A 22,894-nucleotide genomic window follows, 5' to 3' on the forward strand; every position below is an offset into this window, starting at 1 on the left:
GGTGGTGCTAGGCAGAGCCCCCTGGCGGGTAGATTGCAGAATATGCCCTCCCTACTAGCAGTACCTTCATCTAGCAAACAGTCCCCAGTATGATGCTCTAGAGATGGGTGAAGGTTGGTCAGTTGGTTGCCGTGCCATTATGATGATGTATATATATATATGTCTTTTTAACTGTGTAACTTTGACTGTTTTATGGTTTAAACTGGTATTAATTATTTAATGTGTTTTAATTGTATATGGTTGTAATCCACCCTGAGCCTGCTCGTGTGGGGAAGGCGGAATATAAATAAATAAATAAATAAAGTCCACATAACATTACGCTCACTCTAAGCATGACTTGCTGAGGTCCCAGGGCTTTCCCTTTAAACCAGATTAAAAATGAACTTGTCTTAAGCAAGCTCAAAAGGGGACTCCATGGAGCACCAGTATGAATACTTCCTCCATCTCCATTAAGCTCTGCTTTCAAAAAGACATAAGGCAGCTCACTGCTGGGCACAGGGTAGCCAGCAGGAGGCTGGCAAGCAGTGGGAGACTCACCATGGCAGGGGAAACGTCGATATTGGTGTAATGACATAACTGGAAATGACATCAATGCATTACAGGCAACACTCTAGCATTCAGCCAAAATTTAACCACAGAGTTTTGGCTGAATGCTAGAGCCTCGCTGGAGAGGCACTGATGTCATTTCCAGTCCTGCCAGAAATCACATCAGAGTGCTGGGCCACTGACAATGCCCCTCTTTTCCGTCATCCATTTTTTCCTAACATCCAGCAGAGCAGTGGTGGGAAATCCCCACTGGGGGCACGAGATTCTCTGTCCCCAGCAGCAACTTGGCAAGACCAGCCAGGAAGCACCTCACTCACCTTTAGCCCTCTCCCTACCAAGCTGAGTTCTGTTAAGGATCAGTAGGGAAAGAGGGTTTCTGGACTAAACAGATTACAGTGAAATTGCCATCATGTCTGCGGTTTTGCTCAAGTGCAATGGGTAAAAAGATGGAGGAGAGAGGGCAGAGCCATGGCTACGGCGAGCAGCACAACTACAGGGCAGTGTGGCTTCCAGTTATATGCCGCTTGCTGCTGGTGCCAGTTTGGATGCAGTTTTCCAAAAATCATTTGATTTTGGAAAACCATTGCAGGGTAGTAGACAGAGTTTCTGACCTGGGGGGCAGTATCTTGGTTTCATACCCCCTCGTAGCAATGAACCTTACTGGATGGCCTTGCGACAATCTCCCTCTGAGAGTAATCTAACAAGACTACAGTGATGGAAGTGGGAAGGACCAGGTATGCCACTCTGAGCTCCCCAGAGAAAATGATAACAGATAGTCTGAAAATTCTGAGCAACAGCTACAACAAAATCAGGCGAATCCAAAGCTGTGACTCACGAAAGCTCATACCTTACCACAAATTTTGTTAAGTCTTATAGGTGCTACTGGACTCTTGCTCTTTTCTACTGCTACAGACTTAACATGGCTACCCATCTCGATCTAGCACAATCCAAGGCAGTTAACCAATAATGGCACCAGTTAACATTTAACTGCACCAGAAGCCAAGAAAAACAAAATTGACTGCGCTCAGAGCCTAAATGACAGTAAGACCGAAGTCAGGTAACCCTCTCTACACTAACTTGGTCAGGCCGTACCTGGAGTACTGTGTGCAGTTCTGGAGGCCCCACTTCAAAAAGGACGTGGACAAAATCAAGAGGATGCAGAGGAGAGCGATGAGGATGATCAGGGGTCTGGAGACTGAGCCCTACGAGGAAAGGCTGAGGGCCTTGGGAATGTTTAGTTTGGAGAAGAGGAGATTGAGGGGGGACATGATTGCTCTCTTTAAATATTTGAAAGGCTGTCATTTGGAGGAGGACAAGGAGCTGTTCCAGTTGGCAGCAGAGGGTAGGACCTGAAGCAACGGACTTAAATTACATGTAGAAAGGTACCGGCTGGGTATTAGGAAAAACTTTTTCATGGTCAGAGTAGTTCAAAGGTGGAATCAGAAGGTCTGTACAACCCCTTCCAACTCTGTGATTCTGTCTCTGGAGGGAGACAATTCCTCAATCAGGATGTCACCACAGACTAGGTTCTTAACCTGGTCAATACCAACCTCAAATCTGAGTGAGGACATATACAGCAAATTACCTCAGTGAACCAGTAGGACAACATGAGTCAACTCAGAAATTCCAGTTGGTTCAGAATGCTGCAGCTCGGTTACTTTCAGAAGTGTAGTACGCATCAGGAGCTATGCATATTATGCGCATTCTGCAGTCACTCCATGATTGCCCATCAGTTGCCTTGTTCTGTTCAAAGGACTGGCTTCGACATCCATGGCCTTGAACCCCTCATATATGCGTGACAACCACTCTTGCTACACTCCCTTATTATTATTATTATTATTATTATTATTATTATTATTACCACCACCACCACCACCACCACCACCACCACCCTGGGACCAGGGACCACCAGTAGGTGCTCACTGGCTGATCTCAGCACTCTCCAGGGAATATATGGGAAGAGACGGTCCCAGTCCATTGAGGGCTTTATACCTTGAACCTGATCTGGAACTCCATGGGAAGCCAGTGTAGCTGCTGCAGAACTGGAGTTACATGTGTCCTGAAAGGCACACCCATCAAGACACAGGCAGCAGCGTTCTGGACCCGCTGTAATTTCCGGGTCAGACTCAAGGGAAGCTCTGCATAGAGCGAGTTACAGTCATCCAATCTGGAGGTGACTGTTGCATGGATCACTGTTTCCAGGTCACGGGTCGAGAGATAGGGAGCCAGCTGCCTGGCCTGCCAAGATGGAAAAAACAACTTCCCTCATCTGAGCAAAGCCTTCTGAAGGCGCCACTCTTCGAATGGGTAAGATCTACAACTTTCTGAATACATGCTTTCTGGGTTGTGGCCCCCATCTTGTGGAATGACCGGTCTGAGGAGGCCAGGAAGGCTCCATACGCTTCTGTCATTCCACAAACTATGTAAAACAGAATTGTTCAGAAGAGCATTTTTATAATGTTTATAGAACAAAATGGTCCAGGAAGGTGCTTTTTATAATAATAATAATAACAACAACAACAACAACAACCTTCAATGTATATACCACCCTTCAGGACAACAACACCCACTCAGAGCGATTTACAACATATGTTATTATTATTCCCATAATCTCCCTGTGAGGTAGGTTGGGGCTGAGAGAGCTACAAGAGAGCTGTGACTGACCGAAAGTCACCCAGCTGGCTTCAAGTGGAGGACTGGGGAATCAAACCCAGTTCTCCAGATTAGAGTCCTGCCATTCTTAACCACTACACCAAACTGGCTCTTATAAAGAGAACAGGTCTTCAGACTGCCACTGTGTGTGGTATGTATTATCTGTTTGCTGTACATATTATTCTGCTCTCACTGCATTGTTTTCTACATTTATAGTGCCATTTTCTGCATCATTTAACATATGTCTAATACTGTTTGCTACCTTTCAATTTTCTGCAATCCAATTCCTACTGCATTGCTTATCAGAGGTCTCATCCTACTGATAGCACTGACTAACACTGTGTAATCCACCTTGAGTCTCAGTGAGAAAGATGAACTATGAAATAAATAAATTACACGGGGTCAGACGGGGCTTTCCGGCAGCTTTAAAGGCACTTGGAATTCCTTGCAAAATTATGCCAAAAGCCACTGACAGTCTCCAGCCTCAATTTAATTTAATTTATTAGATTTATATTCCGCCCTCCCCACACCAGCAGGCTCAGGGCAGATTACAATTTACATATATTTAAAATACATTTAACAATTTACACAATTTAAAATTATAAATATATAAACATCCTAACATTTAAAATACATGTATATACATACACATATACTCAGCGGCATAATAAAATGCACTATATGCATACACAAGGCACCTCCCTTTCACCTTCACCAGAGCATTTACAGTGGAGCTCAACAGATGGAGGATGTTGCTAGTGGGGAGGGCACAGACCATGCTCGATTGGACGGGGGGTGGGGGGCCATACGCCTGGCGGAACAGCTCTGTCTTACAGGCCCGGCAAAAAGACAATAAATCCTGCCGGGCCCTGGTCTCATTAGACAGAGTGTTCCACCAGGCTGGGGCCAGGACCAAGAAGGCCCTGGTCCTGGTCGACACCAGGCGAGCCTCCCTGGGGCCAGGGACCTTCAGCAGATGTTTGCTGTTAGAGTGAAGAGTCCTCTGAGGCTCAAATAATTTCTAATTATTTGTCAACCTGGACTTCTGCGAGAACTTTTTTCACGCTACAACTGCTTTGATGAGAAAGGCAGTCAAAGCCTGCAACCGCCTTCCGAGGTGTTATGATACACACCCCCAGGAATTGATTTAAAAGCATCACCTATTCTCTTTCCGCTGAGTGAGCGTCTCTCATCTTTTAATTCGTTTCAGACCTGGACAGATTCTTCGCATCACCTTGGCCCTCCTCCCCTCTGCATCCCTCATTCGCAGACACAGTGGCCTATCGCCTAGAACATGCAAGGGCTCCCTTCCCTAAACAGAGCTATGGAGGGATTAAAGCGAGAGATTAAATCCCGCTGCCTTGTTGTAAATCTGCAGGTGACGACGATACTCTACAATGGACCCGGCCAGTTTCAAGGGCTCACGTCAAGAGCTCTTCAGACAATTAAGGATTTAAATGGAAGATCACAGCCCAGTTGAAGGTTTGTGCCTTTAATTCTAAGACAGAGGAGGAGGCAAGGCTTTAATTTCACTTATTAGTAATGAGGGCAGACAAAGCAAATAAGCAATCTGACTTAGGGCTGCTTAAAAAGCCTCCTTCCAAATTAGCAACGCTTTCAAAAAACATTCTTACAAAAACACAACATGCACAAAACCCTAAAGCTGTGTGCTTTACACCAAGCTGCGAAGACTCTTTAGGAAGCGAATATCCCATTAAAAACCTACCATCTTTCTACTTCTAATTAGGACATACATCTACAGCTTCTGTTAAATACCCTGCCATTGATACTTGGAATTACTTATTACCCTCTTTCAGTTACGAACTGCTCACTTGCAATAAACAGCAAGTACGCTACTTGTAGTTAGCTCTCAAACTTCTTTTTAGTTTTTATTTGAAAATTAGCTCTTAAACTTGAAAAACGGAAGCCTTGTGATCTGCCACTCAGCTGCTTGGGTGGGGTGAGTAGCAGCTGCCTGAAAGTATCAGATTGTACCTGTACTGTGCTTTCCATGACCACAAGCGCAGCCACAGCAATCTCCTGGGCACGTGCACAGGTCCTTTAAAGCTGGGCCTGGCAGCTGTCATAGCTTTACATCTGCTTCCAGCCAAAGAAACTCAGCGCAGAACTAGGGTGGCTGCATGCACTCCATTTCCCTTTTCCTTTGTTCCCTGTTTTCCTTTTAAGCCAAGGGCAACGTTTGCAGCCATTATAGCGCTGTTGGAAGTGCAGGACTAGGACATCTACCAGTGCCTGTGTAGGAGGGCTGCGGCATGCACCTGTGTAATCCTAGAAGCAGCCCTGAGTCAGAACCCACGTTTTTGGTCACCTCCCTGACTTTTCAGGCCATGTGCTGTCTGGGATTGTGTGAGAAAGGACATGTTTGATATCAAACTGAGACACTGAGATGGGGTTGCAGAAACAGAAAAGGGAAGTAGCCAGGCTCCTCTACAAGCCTCGAAAATCACTTGACAATAGTTCTATTCTTTGGCTTCCTGAGGGATATCAAAATCTAGGCCACATCACGGTCTGCTGGGCAATGACCAACCTTCTAGGACCATCAAGAAATATGCCTTACAATGCAGAGTTCCGTGGAAAATTAGGCAGACCAGGGCCATCAACCATCTCTTGGCCTTTGTTAATCAAGCTTGCCACTCAGGTAAATCAATCAAGCCACTTCCCAGGTCGTGACCAACAGGCCTGAGCTGGCCATGTATCGGGTAAACTAATCACCCCATCAATTTCATTGGATGCCCCTGAGTTCTAGTAATTTGAAAGAGGGGGGGGGGAGTTCTCTCTGTCTAATCTCTGTGCCCTATTCATCCTACTATATAAAAGGCAAGCCGTATTGGCAACGGCTCACGTTTTATCCTTGCGCAGGTGCATTGCCAACGACTCTGGCCCCGAGGCCACTGCGAAGCGCCCGCTTGCCGCCAGAAGGAGGCCCACCAAATCAACAGCCTAAGCACTCTTCCCTGCACCTCCCCTCAACGCCCTCCCACTCTGACCTCCAGGCCACTGCAAAGCACCCACTTGCCTCTAGGAGGGGGCCTGCCGAATCAGTTTTCTACAGCCCGCTGTACTTTTTCACACAACAGGCGTTGTTTTTAGTAAGTCTGTAAACTTCTATCACACACCCCTACCAATCTCTAATTCCCTCCCTAACTTTGAAATTTACTTTTATCGACATGTAAGGGCTCTGTTTGCGGTGGCTGGTTCAACCGAACTTGCATAGCATTTCAGCAACAGACCAGACAGATGGAACATTCCTCATCCATTACTTAACAGTACCAGCTTCGGCACATTTTCCCCATTATACATCCAAATTATGATCCAGCAAATCAGAAAAAGATATAGTCGACATTTGCAAATTTCAAGCTCCATTACGATAGGAGGATAGTTCCTGCAATTTATCTTGCAAGTATTCTCTCCCCTCCCCCCATAATGTATTAGTAAACTGATTTATGAGTTCTAACAAAAGGCAGTTTAATTGGTGCTTTTCACTCTTTGCGGAGCTGGAGACCCTAGCGTTAAAAAGAAAAAGCTTTGAAGTTTTACAGGAAGTTGCTCATGGTCTGGGGAAAGGAAATCCCTTGCCACCCAAACCTCCAAGCCATTTTCTAAATATACACAGAAAATTAAACTCAGAATGGGGTATAGTTTGGAGCATTTTTTTTAACCTTTCCTATGCAAAAAATAAACTCTGAAAGACATAAGCCCCTTTCAATTACTATTTCCCAGCGCTCCAACCACATGTACCAGGAAAGCGCACTATGCCCAATCACCACATGTTCCAGCTTTGGTATGCACAAATGCATACCCTGAACAATCAGGATTTCTGACCACAGCTGTAATGTACACGTGTTGCTCTGTTCAGACAAAGTGGCAACTACGCATATCAGGATGATCACACATTGCATGCTTTCCTAGTACGCATGGTAGGTACACAAGAAATGTAATGCCTGAAAAAGGCTATTGACTGAAATAGGCAATATAGAACCCCTCTACCGATGACATTACATACTTCAATGGGGAAAAGAGGGAGGATCACAAATGCATTGGCCCCAGCCTCCACCTACATGAGAGAGCCAGTTTGGTATAGTGGTTTATTATGAGTGCAGGACTCTAATCTAGAGAGCCGGGCTTGATTCCCCACTCCTCCACTTGAAGCCAGCGGGGTGACCTTGGGCTAGTCACAGTTCTCTGGAGCTCTCTCAGCCCCACCCACCTCACAGGGTGTTTTGTTGTGGGGATAATGACAACATACTTTGTAAAACGCTCTGAGTGGGCATTAAGTTGTCCTGAAGGGCGGTATATAAATCGAATGTTGTTGTTGTTGTTATTGTTGTTGTTATCATTTCCTGGTCATATAGACTTGCTTCCGCATAAACAGAAACACTTGAAAAAGCAGCATGCCCATTAAGTTTGTGCAAACTTAGGCTCTGTGCTCATGAGCTGGTGATTCTGTGTTGGAAGAGGCAACACACTTGTGTCTGCTCCCCACACCGCTGTTTTCAATATGTATGCAATTATCCCACAGTATAGCATACATTCCAAAAAAGGTCACAAAAAATGAGAAGCATTACACACAGTCAGGAGGTTCTCTTGAAGACAAAAACTGTAGGCATGAGATATAATTCACCACAGCACGGATAATTTTGTAAATCGTTAGTATTAAGAAGAGCTTCTGTGTGAAACTCACTCCCTGACATTTTTGTGGTTGGCTCCACCTCCTGCAGCAGCCATTCATTGGCTGACTACATCTCTTGTGGCAGAGTGCCAGTTTGGTGTAGTGGTTAAGAGCGGCAGGACTCTGGAGAACCGGGTTTGATTCCCCACTCCTCCACTTGAGGCCAGCTGGGTGACCTTGGAACAGTCACAGCTCTTTCAGAGCTCTCTCAGTCCCATCCACCTCGTAGGGTTTCGTGAGGATAATAATAACAACGCACTTTGTAAAGCATTCTGCGTGGGCATTAAGTTGTCCTGAAGGGCAGTATATATATATTGAATATTATTATGTCATTATTACATGGGTGCAGGGTGTGATACTTTCACAGCTCTCCCCTCCCATGGCAATTTCAGGTCAGTTTAGTGTAGTGGTTAAGAGCGGCAGGACGCTAATCTGGAGAGCCAGGTTTGATTCCCCACTCCTCCACCTGAAGCCAGCTGGATGGCCTTGGATCAGTCACAACTTCTCACTCAGCCCCACCCACCTCACAGGGGGCTTGTCATGGGGATAATAATAACACATTCCATAAACCGCTCTGAGTGTAACATTAAGTTATCCTAAAGGGTGATATATAAATCGAACGTTGTTGTTATTTTTTATTGTTGTTTTGTAGTAATGCCCACTAACGTATTTCAGAATTCCAAAGGTGCCTGCAGGCTCAAAAAGATTGGGGTCCCTTGATATATGCGTACAAAATATAGATCTCTGGTATACATGTAGCAGGATCCTCATACCAGCTGGTCAGCTAATTCTTTAACGTTAGGTTTGATCGGTCTGCCACTTTTTTAAGCAAGGAGGGAGGAGTAGGATCTGGTATTTTATTCACAGGGCAACATGAGCTGCATAAAATAGAAGCCACTGTAAGTAGCAAACGTCCCCCAAAGTTCTGAATTCCCCCATTAAGAATCACCATTCTCGCAATTTCCCACTTAGTTGTCTTTCCTCTAAACTGAAAACTGTGGTTTCTTCAGCCTTTCCTCATGGAGAAGACATTCCAAGACCTTTTGGTTGTCCTTTTCCATATCTTTTCAAGCTCCAGGTTATCCTTTTTGATATATGGAAAACAGAATGCAACTCCTATCACAGATCTATAAAAGGATCTGATGATATTATTTTACTTTATTTTAGATTATTTTTATTATTATTATTATTACATTATTTATTATTTATTATATTATTTATTATTATTACATTAAAGTTATTTTACTTTACATTACCATTTTGTTTTTAATCCCTTTACTTATCATACCAAGCAGAGTACTTGCCTTTTTCAACACAGGTGGGAGACCACCACTCGGAATGCACACAAACCTTTGGACAGTAGTTCCCAAAATGTGTCCGAGCACTAATATGTTGTGAGAAAACTGTTAGCATGCCACAAGAAAAAAAGCACATCCAGTGTGCAGGTTACTCGGCTTTAGGATTACACTCCTCTTCTCCTCTTAGGGTAGGTAATTCATCTGTGGCTTATTGGGAATAAGGAACAAAGAGATCACATTCAATTACATGCCCTTAAAAAGGTTGCCCTTTGGTTCTCTGTACGAGTCAGTGCTCCAGACCTCTCCCATTCACGGTTCTTCCAAGGATGGGTAATACTCAAACTAAAAGAAAAGCTTTCTCAGGTGGAACAGTGGATGTTGCCTCCAATTTTAATAAATAAATAAATAATAAAAGTGTGGCTCTGCTTTCAAACGTTCGGGGGACAAGGGCCGTTTCCACACGGCTTACCTCTCTTTGTAATGTCCTGGTAGATTGCGCAAAAAATGCGGAAGATTGCGTTTTCTCACGTGAGATTTGCGCGACGTCACGTTTGCGCAAGGAAACACGATCTTCCGCATTTTTTGCGCGATCTACCAGGACATCACGAAGAGAGGTAAGCCGTGTGGAAACAGCCAAGGTGTGTCTAAACTAGCTGCCTGGATCGTGGCCAGAGCCTTTTGGATCCAGATCAGGAGATCATTTACACACTGAGCCACAACACTCAAAATTAGTTTAATGGTTCAGCTTTCATTCCGTTCCCACAGAATACATCTTGGCTCCGAAAGAATTTGGAATAATTTCACATTAACATTTTCTGGACATGGGAGATTAATCCAAATGTGAGAAAGTATAAACGCTGCAATACTTTAATAGCAACATGTCTCACATGGGTTCCCTGACTGGCATTCCAGTGACAGAAAAGATTCATACCACTAAGTCCAAAGTCGCCTGCAGTGGAAATTAAATGGAGCCACAGTCCCCTCTACTGATTTTGACTTTTGATACATACAGGGCTCATGTAGAATAAAAGAGCTGTGATCTGGAAGAAGGGAGCTCTGACTCTCGAAAGCTTCTATCCTGAAAATCTTGTTGGTCTCAAAGGTGCCGCTGGCCTCCAATTGTGCTGTTCTACTGTAGACCAACATGGCTACCCACCTAAAACTAGCCTCAGCCACGAACATACTAAACGTCTTAAGGCTAACCACTGCTTTCACAACTTTGCCCCTTCTCACACCCTACCTTCCAGTGCAGTTATGACTTCCAGAGCATGGCCTAAAATGCAGCAAGCTACATTGAAGCAAGTTTGCCGGATGTCATACCATGGTGGATCCAACCATCCTCCAATAAGGCTTCATCCAGCCTGAAGAGCCTTCTTGCAATGGAAAAGGATGGTTCTTTAGACTAGAGGATGGCTTTGACCATGAGCCCAAGAGGAAAGGTGGGGCACAAATACTTTAATAAATAAAAACAAGCAAACTTTGCTCTGTGGAGTGGTAGGACTGGGCTAAAATCCCCACACACACACACACACACACTGCCTCGAGGTCCTGGGAGGAAAGTAATAAATTAAGGAAAGGTAACCCTGAATGATTGAAACACACTCCATAACTTATTAAGTATTATATCCCAGCCCGCCTTAAGGACGGCTCAGTGGCAAAGACCAGGATTTGCAGGCAGAAGGTCCCAGGTTTGATCCCTAATACTTCCATCTAAAGAAACTCCTATACTAGAGGGCGGGGGAAATCTACCCATGACCTTGGAGAATTGCTGCCGATCAGAGAAGCCAATTCAGAGCGAGATGGGCCAATATTTTGATCTGGCACAAAGCAACTTTGGGCAAGATCAAAAATGGTTATGATCACTAAAAACACACATGAATAATCAACATATAATTATTTGTGTGGATCATACTATTATGAACCCTTGTTTATCCTTGCTTACTGCCCTGGATTGCTGCTTGGCGCTCATCTACTCCATTACTAAATCCAACAAATTGAATCTCGGTCCAGACAAAACTGGAATGAGGTTGGTTGGTACTGTGGAATATGGAGGTAGCCTATTCTACAAGAGCAGGTTCACAGGTACTTTAAGATGCAAAGTTACGGACGGAGGTGTAGATCTCATCTATGAGGCACGTTGCTTTTGTTCAGCTTCGGCCGGTACACCAGTCGCCATCTTTCCTTAACAGGCACGATTTGACCACAGTTATCCATGCTCTGATCAGGTCCAGACTGGAATAGCCAATAAACCCTAAACAGGGCTGCCCCTGAAGTTGATTCAGCGGCTGCAGCCACTGGGGCTGGCCACAGAGAATATACCACGCCAAACCTGAAAGAACTTCATTGGTTCCTTATTTGCTTCTGGGACCAGTTCAAAGTGTCTTAAAAGTGCTGGGACTAGGATACCTAAAGGACTGCTGTCTCAGGGGTCCCCAACCTTTTAAAACTTGTGGGCACCATTGGAATTCGGACACAGTGAGAGCAGTCACAAAATGGCTCCTGCAGGGGTGAAACCAGTCGCAAAATGGCTGCTGCCGCTTACCTACAGTGATACTGTGAAGGTCCTTGTGCTGTGGTGGCAGCTGCTGCCTAAACAACATTTTTAAAAATTGATCAGTGTCAACAGGTGTCATGGCATCTATGGGCACCATGTTGGGGGTCCCCATCTTATATGTTCTTGCCTGTGGACTGGTTCCATATGACCCCGCCAGCAGAGGTAATATGAGTAACATACAAAGGATAATACCTCATCAGGGTTAGCCTCCTGCCTACAGAACTAGCCTCCACTAGATGCTCACCTGGCACCTGCCCTTGCCAGGTTTAGGCACCAGGCTAAAACATTCTTTTCAGCCAGGCTTTCAACTAATCAACTTGTGGAGGGAGTGCCTATTGTGGCTTTAGATTTTACATATATCAGGGATGTATCAGGGGTCCCTGATCCATGTATATCAGGGACAGCCTCCTGCTTATGGAACTTCCTTCCACTAGAAGTTCAAAAGGTATATGCTGCCTTTCCAGACAGTCTGTCTGAGGCAATTCACAAACTAAAACAGGATTTTTTAAAAAAAAAATACGATATAAACATCGCTCCCACCATTAAAACTACAAGAGCAATCAAATACTATAAAACACTCAGCACTCTAAAATGATCCTCATAAAACAGACTTCAATGAGAAGCAGACTGTAAAAAAACAATTTAAAAAGATCAAACTGCTTCGTTAATAGCCTGGGTGGAAAGGAATATTTTGGCCTGGCAAGGTATATGCCAGGTGAGATTCCAGGGTGACGGCATTCCACAGGCAGGGTGCCACCACTGAAAAAGCCCCGCTGCTGGTTGCCACTTTCCTCATTTCTGCAGTCAAGCAGAGCTTATGAGGAGCATCTTAACTGGAGGGCTAGATAATCTGGAGGCAATAAAAATGATTCTAAATGCTCCCTTGTGGTATCCAGTCATTCTGACTCACAGAGATGCCATGAAAGCACAGTATAATACTTGCAAATGAATTCAAGGGACACATGATGCAGTCCCTAGTCACACACCGGATGGGCACTGACGTGTCTACATAAGGCAAAGCAAGAGTTGGCTTGATCCTGCAACGCATTAGAAATGAACAGTCCTTTCGCCTGCTCCTGTCTGATATTTGAGATGGGCTTTCGGAAGCATTTCCCCCAGCTTCTTATGCAAAAAGGGGGGGAGGCAGCTTAATCCAAAGAAATATTTGCTGCAGTCATACTCGGCACCAACACAGCCCCTTGGGCACCTATGACTCAGTGTGCAAAAAGAGCCAACATCCACTTGAGCACACAGATGGCACACGAGGTGGTGTGATGGAACCAAGCTGGCACAACCCATCAAACTTTCCCACTGTAGGGGCTGCTCAAACGCAGCCAATTCCTGTGCTGACCCTTTTCCAGACTCTTTCTCACTCCTCCTCTGCCCTCTCCAAAGTCTTCAGCCCTGCTGAAAAGCACAACTTTGGCAGGAAAAGAGTCTCAGGGGACCCCTATCCTGTAATGCCTGGAGCCTCCTCACGCCCCTCGACTGATCAGGGAGGGGGAAAGTGGGCTGCAGTCAGTCCTGCTGAGATCACTGCGGGGGTTATGGATGGAGCTGAGGCGTCCATCGATCTGGTACTGTGGGTTGGCTTTGCTTAAAGATTAATGCCTGCACTGGAAGCTATTGGCGATGCAAACGATTGTCTAATTAATGATGTGCCTCCCCGCCCCAGCCACAGTTCAGCACAGCAAGAAGGCTCCTTCCCAGCAAACACAGATAACAATAATGTCAGTGGAAGTGAGTCTGACTCAAGGGAACTGGAGGGTTCCCCCATCATGGGTTCCTTCAGACAATTGAGGATCAGGAAAACCGGGAGCAGGGGGGTGCTGATGCCTCATTATGTGGTCCTGATCAAACCAAGCTCTCCTCATGCCTGGAAACCAAGAAGAACCCCCAACTCACATCTAACTCTTCTACGTGGCAAGGATTCCAGAGTCTGCCTATGTTATCCATAAAGGAGTTCTCACTGAAGAAGTGGTAAACCTGTGGCTTGCACTGTACTATGTCAGGAATGAATGAATGAATGAATGATAATGATGATGATGAGGGTTAATAATAATAAACATCACATGTATATACCTACCCTTCAGGACAACTTACCACCCACTCAGAGTGGTTTACAAAGTGTGTTTTTATTATCCTCACGACAATCACCCTGTGAAGTGGAGTGGGGGTGAGAGAGCTCTAAGAGAGCTGTGACTGACCCAAGGTCACTCAGCTGGCTTCAAGCAGAGAAGTGAGGAATCAAACCCGGTTCTCCAAATTAGAGTCCTGCCACTCTTAACCACTACACCAAAAAGGCGTAGGGGGGAATTATCTACCAAGAAAACTCCTCTTGTATAGAAAAATAACTTCTTCCTAAAATGTTTTTGGGTGCAGGAGTCGTGTTCTGGTTTGAGTTGGTTAATTTTTTTTTTTAATATAGAGGGACATGCAATTATGTGAGTTCCCCCCCCCCGCCCCGCCACCCCACTGCAGCCTGAAGTGTTTTGTCCCAAACAGAGCATTATTAACACCATGCTATGACTACAGAATGGGGCAGTTACATATTCAGATGAATAAGAATGTTCTGAACATGGACGCTGGCGAGGCAATGAGGACTCTCCCATACGATTCTGCATTCGTGTCGAACCTAGTTCAAACAGGGCTGCTACCTGGGCAAACCAATGAATGTGGAGTCAGTTAGTACAAAAGCAAACTTGCCCAGGTTACAGATCTCTGGTGTGCCAGCTAAGCATTCCTAGTTATTCTGCATGGGTGGAAGCAGACACATTGAAACAAGATGCCACATGAACCCTAAAGGCTTTTTGCCTTGTTATCGTGACATTCAGATCAGGCCTAAAAGCAACAGAATGAGGTGGGCAAGTGGTGAGGTGCTACGGTGGATCGGACCCATTCGGACTGCGGACAAAGGGATAGCATTCTGCAGTGCTTTTACACGTTAAAAGGGCTGCCTGCACGAGGAAAACTGACCCATCAGGAAGAAAGGTGGTAGCCTAGCTTGCTTCCTGCTTGTTTTCTACTTACAGGGAGTTTTTAAAAAATAATATAAAAGACTCTTCAAAAATATGATTTCCTCTACAAGCTCAGAAGATCCCATTCAAATTTGATCCTGGTGGGACAGAAGAACTTATCCATTTGAGGATATTCATTCTTTCATTTGCAAGATTTTTACCCCACCTTTCCTCCCCCCTGGGGCCACTGAGGTGACTAACATTAAAATCTGATCTTAAAAACCATTAAAATCAGGACACAAATACATCATATTTGCACTCAGCACCTTGGTTAAACTACATACAATCCTGTTACATGTTTATTACTAGCACACCAGCACAATGGAAGATTTTCACTAACACAAGGGGGTGCAATTTTCACCAATTCTCTCATCCAGTTGCAGACATCTAATCTGCCCCCCCCCATGCTTCTCCCAGAGTTACCTCTGCCTTCCAAGAACAGCATTTCAGGGGGCTGACCTTGGGGCAGAGGAATCAGTGGAGATTCTCCATAGGATTCAAGCCAATGTCTCTGGGAGACAGACAATTGTTTCTAAGGGAGCTGGAAGATGAAGGCCTTGTGCCCTGTGGTGCATAAACACACTTCTCTTATCTCACTTTTGTTTTTGGTGAAACAGGTTTCAAGGAGTTCTGAAGGTCCAAACTGGAAGATCTGTGTGCTAAAAACCTGGATCTGCCCCAATCACATAGATAGCAAGAGTCCGATTCTAGCAGCAAAAGGAACGTGTGGGTGGGGAACGGTAAAGCCCCCTTGGGGGCATTCTCCAATCTGTCCAACATCACTACTTGCTGGGCTCTGATACTGGAAACTGGGAGATACAGAACTGGCAGGATATTAAGGGACAGATTCAGCCCTGGAGAGTTTCGCACCTAGGATAGATCCACATTTTTTAAAAAAAATACTGATCATCTCCTGAAATAATTTTTTTAAAGAAGTTTGGTCCTGAAACAATACCACCACCACCTCAAAACTTGCAAAGCTTGCTTACTAGGGGATAAACATGCTCACCAACTAACATGAGACCACACATGCTCACTGACGCAAAGCCTCTATTTATTATTATTTACTTCATTTACACCCCACTTTTCTGCCCAATGGAGATGCAAGGCAGCTGACAACATTGTTCTCCCCTTCTCCATTTTATCCTCACAACAACCCTGTGAAGTAGGGCTGGCCCAAGCTTACCCAGCAAGCTTCCATCACAGAGTGGGGATTCAAACCTGGGTCTCTCAGATCCTAGACTGACACACTAACCACACAGGCTGTTTTTTCCTGCTCTGAAGAAAACTATTATCTGCCCTCCTGGGCCCCCGGCCAGCATTTCTTCTTCCAAAATAGCCTGGTGGTGTTTCTGGAAGATCACAAGTACGATGGGAAAAGTGACGCAGAACAATTCTAATCTACGATCTACATTTAGATTATCTCATTCATTAAGCAGAACTCTCTTGCGTTCTAGGAGCAGAATGCTGTCGCCAGTTACGAGATCTTCTTTAAACCACACAATTGCCGACTAGTTAGTACATGGATCAGAGACCACCAAGGAAGTCCAGGGTCACTAGCAAGCAGGCAAAAGTCAAATGCCGGCTGTGACTTGACGGCAATTCACACAGAGACAATAATAACAACCACCGGCCGCAGTCGCCCTTTTGCAGCAGGAGGGGAGCTGTTCCCCAACTGACCCCCCATTCAGACACCAGCTGTGCAAGTTTTATTTATTGCCCTCACCCCAATTTGGTGCAACAGAAACACCTGGCTAATGGATGGGTGTGAAGGAAACACAAGTAATTGTTAGAAACTTTAAAAGTTACTCAAAAAGGTTAAGCCAGCCCTGTTAAAGGGATTTTATTATCCTGTGACAATCCCACCCAGCCACCCCTACACACATACACACCCCTCCCGCTCCACACACAAACTTCCCACACACCTCAGCAAATCTTCACTTTAATAGCTTTCTTTTCAAATAAAGCCTTGCAGGAGAGTTGCACCCCCATGTTTTACACAAGGGAGGCATTGAAGTCCACAGCCAAATGTTGCCAAAAGGTGCTATAAGCACAGAAGGGAAGGATAAACTACCTTGCCAGACAAAAGGGACAGAGTTAGCCCAGGAATATGCGGGCAGGGAAACAGCCTAGCAAATTAAACCACGTTTTAAAAACCATAGTACATGGGATATCCTGGCGTGATTTGCTACTGAGTCAACATGAATATTGCAAGTTTATGCACACTTCCTTGAGAGTAAGACTCACTGGGCGCAGCAGGCCTTACTCCCAAGTAGACAAAGGATCAGGCTGCAAAGGTGTCCCTGCAGAAACACACGTAGCAAACATATTACACCGGAGGGGATGGGTCTGCATTCCCTCTGAAAAGGCGTTGTGTTGACTCTCACATTTTGAATAGTCTTTCTGCGCACTCACATCGATGTGGGCGCCGATGTGCATCCAACCAACGCAGTCTGCAGTGTTCCACTCCCGCCTATCTGCGCAGAAGACAGATGTGGTCGTCCTACAGATCTATAAATCTACCGCTGAGCTATCATTTCTCCCTTTTGTGTCGGTATAGAGAGAGAAAAGAAAAATCAATCGCGTCTATGACTAATCCACAGATTTGTTACGCCATGGATAAAACTCGTTTCAAGCCGATGTAAATCAGAAAACAGTGGGGGCTATTGGTGCTCAAGATGCCACAAGTGGCAGTGGAAGTTTGGGCAAGTCAACAGTCTAGGGTTGCCAGCCTCCAGGTAGTGGCTGGAGATCTCCCGGAATTACATCTGGTCTCCAGGCCACAGAGATCAGTTCACCTGGAGAAAATGGCTACTTTGGGGGGTGGACTCTATGGAATTATGCCATGCCACGGTCCTTTCCCTCCCCAAACCCCACTTTCTCCAGGTTTCACCACCCAGATCTCCAGGAATTTCCCATCTTCCCAACAATTTCCCAGCTGGTGTTTTTAACCTTTTGCCTTGATTGCATTCTTCTCCTGTTCCTCGCTGATCAGGCAATCCGGAAGCTTTACAAAACAAATTGGGGAGGGGGGAGTTCCAATTAAACATGAGCTGGGGGGGGACAGTACCCAGCGTGCTTCAGTATGATTTTTCCATTATCTGCCTGTGGTATCTAGTCGAGAGGAAAGGTTCTCTTCATTAAGTGTCATTGAAATATCAACTGTATTGATGCGCTGTAGTATGCATTTTAATTGGATAATTCATCACTCAAAAAGCAAGACAGCTGATTGCCTAAGAAAAACCTTTAATCAGTTGACAACTCTGACAGGCATAGCCATACCAAAAGGTCTCACTGGAGACATCTGGGCCACCACCGGGGCTAGGTGAAGGCGTAGAGAAAAAGTGGGGAATTGCCAGCTCCTTAAAAACTCCTGAACAGCATCGCTGATTCCGCACACGTTGGATAATGCACTTCCAATCCTCTTTATAGATCATTTGGAACAGATTTTTTCGTGTGCGGAACAAAAAATCCACCTCAAACGATTGATAGAGTGCATTGAAAGTGCATTATCCAACGTGTGCGGAATCAGCCTTTGTTAGCCAAACCGGTTCCAAGAGTAAAATTTCACAAGAAGCTGTTCTAACAGTTCAGTCTTATGCACAGGTAACTCCACTGTAAGCAGAGTGATTTCGGTGGGGTTTCACTAGAGTAACTCTGCACAGGTTTGCATTGTAATATACCTAGACTGATTTCACAGTGCCTTCGGTAGCCCCTGAGCCAAGGCTGCAGCCTGCTTCCTTTTATCCGTTTTTTCTGCCAGTGAGGTATTTTATTTGTTTTTAAGTTTATGTAAACCACATTGAGTCCTGCAGATTGGAAGGAAAGCTGGCTATAAATATTTTAAATAAAATGAATAAATCCAGTGTGGTCTCCTCCGTTCTTTTTAACCAAGGTTTTACTGGGTGGCCGTGGACAAATTAGATTTATTTCTTCATCTGTGCTAAGGCAAATAGGGCTACTTCCACATGGTTGTGAAGCACAGTTAAACTGGCAACACTTTTATACATCAAGACTCTATAGAAATGAGGAGGGCTTTTTTTCAGCAGGAACGCGCGGGAACGGAGTTCCGGAACCTCTTGAAAATGGTCACATGGCTGGTGGCCCCGCCCCCTGATCTCCAGACAGAGGGGAGTTTAGATTGCCCTCCGTGCCACTTCAGCGGCGCAGAGGGCAATCTAAACTCCCCTCTGTCTGGAGATCGGGGGCGGGGCCACCAGCCATGTGACCATTTTCTCCGAGGGCAACCCACTGAATTCCAGCACCTCTTTTCCCAGAAAACAAGCCCTGCAAATGAGTAATACAAATCAGGTTAAGAAAGTATTTATTACAAAATTGTAAAATCCACACTAGCTGCTTGTTCCATGTGAGCAACTCAGTCATTTCCACACATTCAGTGCGCATGCATGCAAGTCATTTGCGCTGCACGCATTTAGGCTGCGTACGATTGCGCAATGAGATGTTCTCAGAGGTGTATACATGTTCATTCAATGGGTATATACCCATATTTACTCAAAAGGAAGACAGCTCTAAATGTAAGACAAACCCCTAAAAATTAATCACACACACAAAAGTTATTATTGGCCATAACTGTAACTTGTATGCAAATGTAAGATTTTTTTTTATTGCACACTTTGCACTTGAATCAGTACTGTAGTGCAGAATGTAATCTGAGCTCTAGGTTTTTCAGGGAGCTGGTGTCCCTGGGTACAAATCGAAATGAATGCATGTTCAAACACTCACACAAAAAACTGTGGCAAAACAGCAAAGAGTCCAGTAGCACCTTTGAGACTAACCAACTTTATTGCAGCATAAGTTTTCGAGAGCCACAGCTCTCTTCATCTGATCTGACAAAGAGAGCTGTGGCTCTCGAAAGCTTATGCTACAATAAAGTTGGTTAGTCTTAAAGGTGCTACTGGACTCTTTGCTGTTTTGCTACTGCAGACTAACACAGCTAACTCCTTTGGATCTACAAAAAACTGTACATGCATACAATATGGAAGTGCACAACTCAACATGAAAAGCCCAGAGGACTTAAAATCAGACTTGCATAATTTGTAAGCTATCTAGCCCAGTACCACATGGCAATTCACCGGGGACCCGAAAAGCCTACCATTTCTGCTGCCTTCCTGAGTCAGTAGAAACCATAAGTGTTGTCAGTAGATGGCTCTTGGGCTATGCTAGGCTTGGCGTCAGACCTGGGCCGATTCCAGACGACTAACCTGAAGGCGCTGCATGCCGCCATGTTCCGGATCACGACGGGGAAAACGCGAAATATCGCATTTTCTCACGCGAGTTTGGCGTGACGTCACGCCAAACTCTCGCGAGAAAACACGATATTTCGTGTTTTGCCCGTCGTGATCCGGAACATGGCAGCATGCAGCGCCTTCAGGTTAGTCGTCTGGAATCGGCCCAGGTTAGTCGTCTGGAATCAGCCCTGCAAAACTTCTAGGTTCCACCAATCCCCTTTTAATTCCAAAGCATGATAGGCAGAAACAGATCAAGTCAAGGTAGCCTCTGGTCATCTCTGGAAGAAAACACTGCCGCACATGATGCGCACAAAGTATGAACGTGCAACAAAGTATGAACGAGCAAGAACAGCAATGGCCTGTGCTACGCTGCCAGTACAAAAGTCATGCAGTGCCACTGTGAGCGCATACGTACGTGCATCAACATCTGGGGAAGTTATTTAGTTACTTACTTCAACGAGTGAGAGATGATTGAAGGATGGGAGCATGAAGGGAATTTCAAGTTGGCAGATCTATGGAAATCCATTGCTTTGGAAGACAAAATCATTCCTATGGCCTCTGTCCAAGGAAAATGATTTACACAAATCCTGCCCCCCCCAACATGGATTTCAAGTTCAGCTAAAGCTGTGTACACTTTGTATTGTCGAAGGCTTTCACGGCCGGAGAACGATGGTTGTTGTGGGTTTTCCGGGCTGTATTGCCGTGGTCTTGGCATTGTAGTTCCTGACGTTTCGCCAGCAGCTGTGGCTGGCATCTTCAGAGGTGTAGCACCAAAAGACAGAGATCTCTCAGTGTCAATGCCAAGACCACGGCAATACAGCCCGGAAAACCCACAACAACCATCTGTGTACACTTTACTTTGCATAGCACTTTACTGCCTTCATTCTCTAAAGAATATACTTGCCAGGATATGAATTAAATTCGGGGCGGGGCGGGGTGAGGTCCTTCTCTTCATGCAGCTTGCATTGTCATCTAATCAGCCTTATTTGTTCAATTTAACTCTTTTTTTCTTTAAATAGTTGAAAATCTGCTCCAAGCAAGGGGGCAGGAACAGATTCATGATGGACATACAGACCAACCAATGTGCACACAGCCATGCTCCAGGAGAGCAGAAAGTGGCTTTGTGACAGACATAAGGGCTGACCAATGCGCGTTATTCAAATCTGGCTTCCCCTCCCACTCGAGCTGGATGGAAAAGGTAGTACATTTCCCCAAATTGTGATAGGCTCATCTCTAAAAATGAGGAGCTCCGACTCTCATCAGCTCCTACCCTGGAAATCTAGTTGTTCATTCAGGTGCTACTGGATCTGAATCCTGCCCTTGTACATACCTCTGCTTTCTCTGGATCTGGTGAGACTTGCACATTCCCACCCACCCTCACTTAAATTCTTAAGTTTTAAAATCATGTTCTTTTAATCATCAAAGAAAACTAAAACCATTCTTTAAAAATATCTTAAGGGCACTGCAGAACTACTTTTCAAAACTCCAGTCTGACAAATATATGTACACATCTCCTTTGCCGAAAAGATCAATGTTAATGACTTTTTAACTTAATTGTCTTTCCAGTTTTATGCCGGGCTGCTTACAAATTAGTTTTTACCTAACATGACACCCTGCAGTATCCGTGATTATCCTCTCTATTGATAAACACTTTGAAGGGAGAGATCTGCTCTCAGCTATCTATTCCTTGACAGAAAACAGAGTAGAGCGATCAGCAAAACCAGAGGCAATTCAGGGCAATCAGGGGAAAGAGGAGGATTAATGGTTTGCTTTTAAAAAAAGATTACTAAATGCATCATACAAGCGGCATCAAAAGGCATTTGTCAATGGTCCCATGAGAGCAAGAATATGAGTTATGTATCTAAAAGGAAAACGATGCCGTAAATTCACACCAATTACTGCTACGGGAAGGTCCAGTAATGCAGAGCAAGGAAGTCAAAAAGCTAAAAAGGTTCCGTACAAGAAAATGTATGAGATCTGAAACATACTAAAAACAAAATCAATGTTTCTTCCATCTATTGCCATAGTTCTCAGATTTTATACCTTCCTTTCATATTGACATCTCCTTCAGTGTGTTAGCCACAGAACTCCTATGAATTACAGAACACCTTACAGGATACAGGTTATCATCTAACGTGCGCAGTTAATTCAGATGGACCGCTAGGCCTACTTGGTATTATCATTGCCCTGTATGACCTACGGCAGTGATGCCCAAGATGGTTCCCATAGATGGGCTTCCTGGAACCCTTCTGTGTCTTCCAAAAAGCATCTTTTTCCCAAAGCAAAGAGCCAACCCTGGCTTTCTTTCCACCTCGTTGGAGAAGGAGAGGCTTTGGGAAAAAAACAGGAGGCATCACCTTCACATCTGGAGGGAATATCCATTCAGAAACAACTGCTCCATCACAGAAGGACGCTCATCTTGCAGCCCAACATTTTGTGATTGCCTTCGCCCATGACAGTCGTTTTGTGGTGGCACCCACTCCCCATTCTCAAGATTACAAAGATTGATAGAGGCTAGGAACCCCCGATCTCAGGCCCAGTTGACACATGCAGGAAACTGAGGGGAGAGAATGGATCGTGCCACTTTAGACTGCAGGTGGAATGGAACTGATGATCATCTTTTGGAATGTTCCTCTACGTTTAAAAAAAAACCTCCCAGAACATCAAGCAAAGAGAGGGGGACAAAACTTTTTTCTCTGTCCATGCTAGTTTTCCATTTTCATCGAGTTTTTTTTCAGTTAAAGTAAATTTAAATGAGGAGGGACCCCCACACACACACATACTTGTGGGCTCTAGTGGACTCTACCACTTCACCACCAACTCCTTCTGCCAAATATGTGAGCCAGACCTTGGAATGCATCCCGTTTTCCCCATTGGCAGACCGATTA

This window comes from Eublepharis macularius, chromosome 2 (assembly GCF_028583425.1).
Source record: "Eublepharis macularius isolate TG4126 chromosome 2, MPM_Emac_v1.0, whole genome shotgun sequence".
NCBI lineage: Eukaryota > Metazoa > Chordata > Lepidosauria > Squamata > Eublepharidae > Eublepharis > Eublepharis macularius.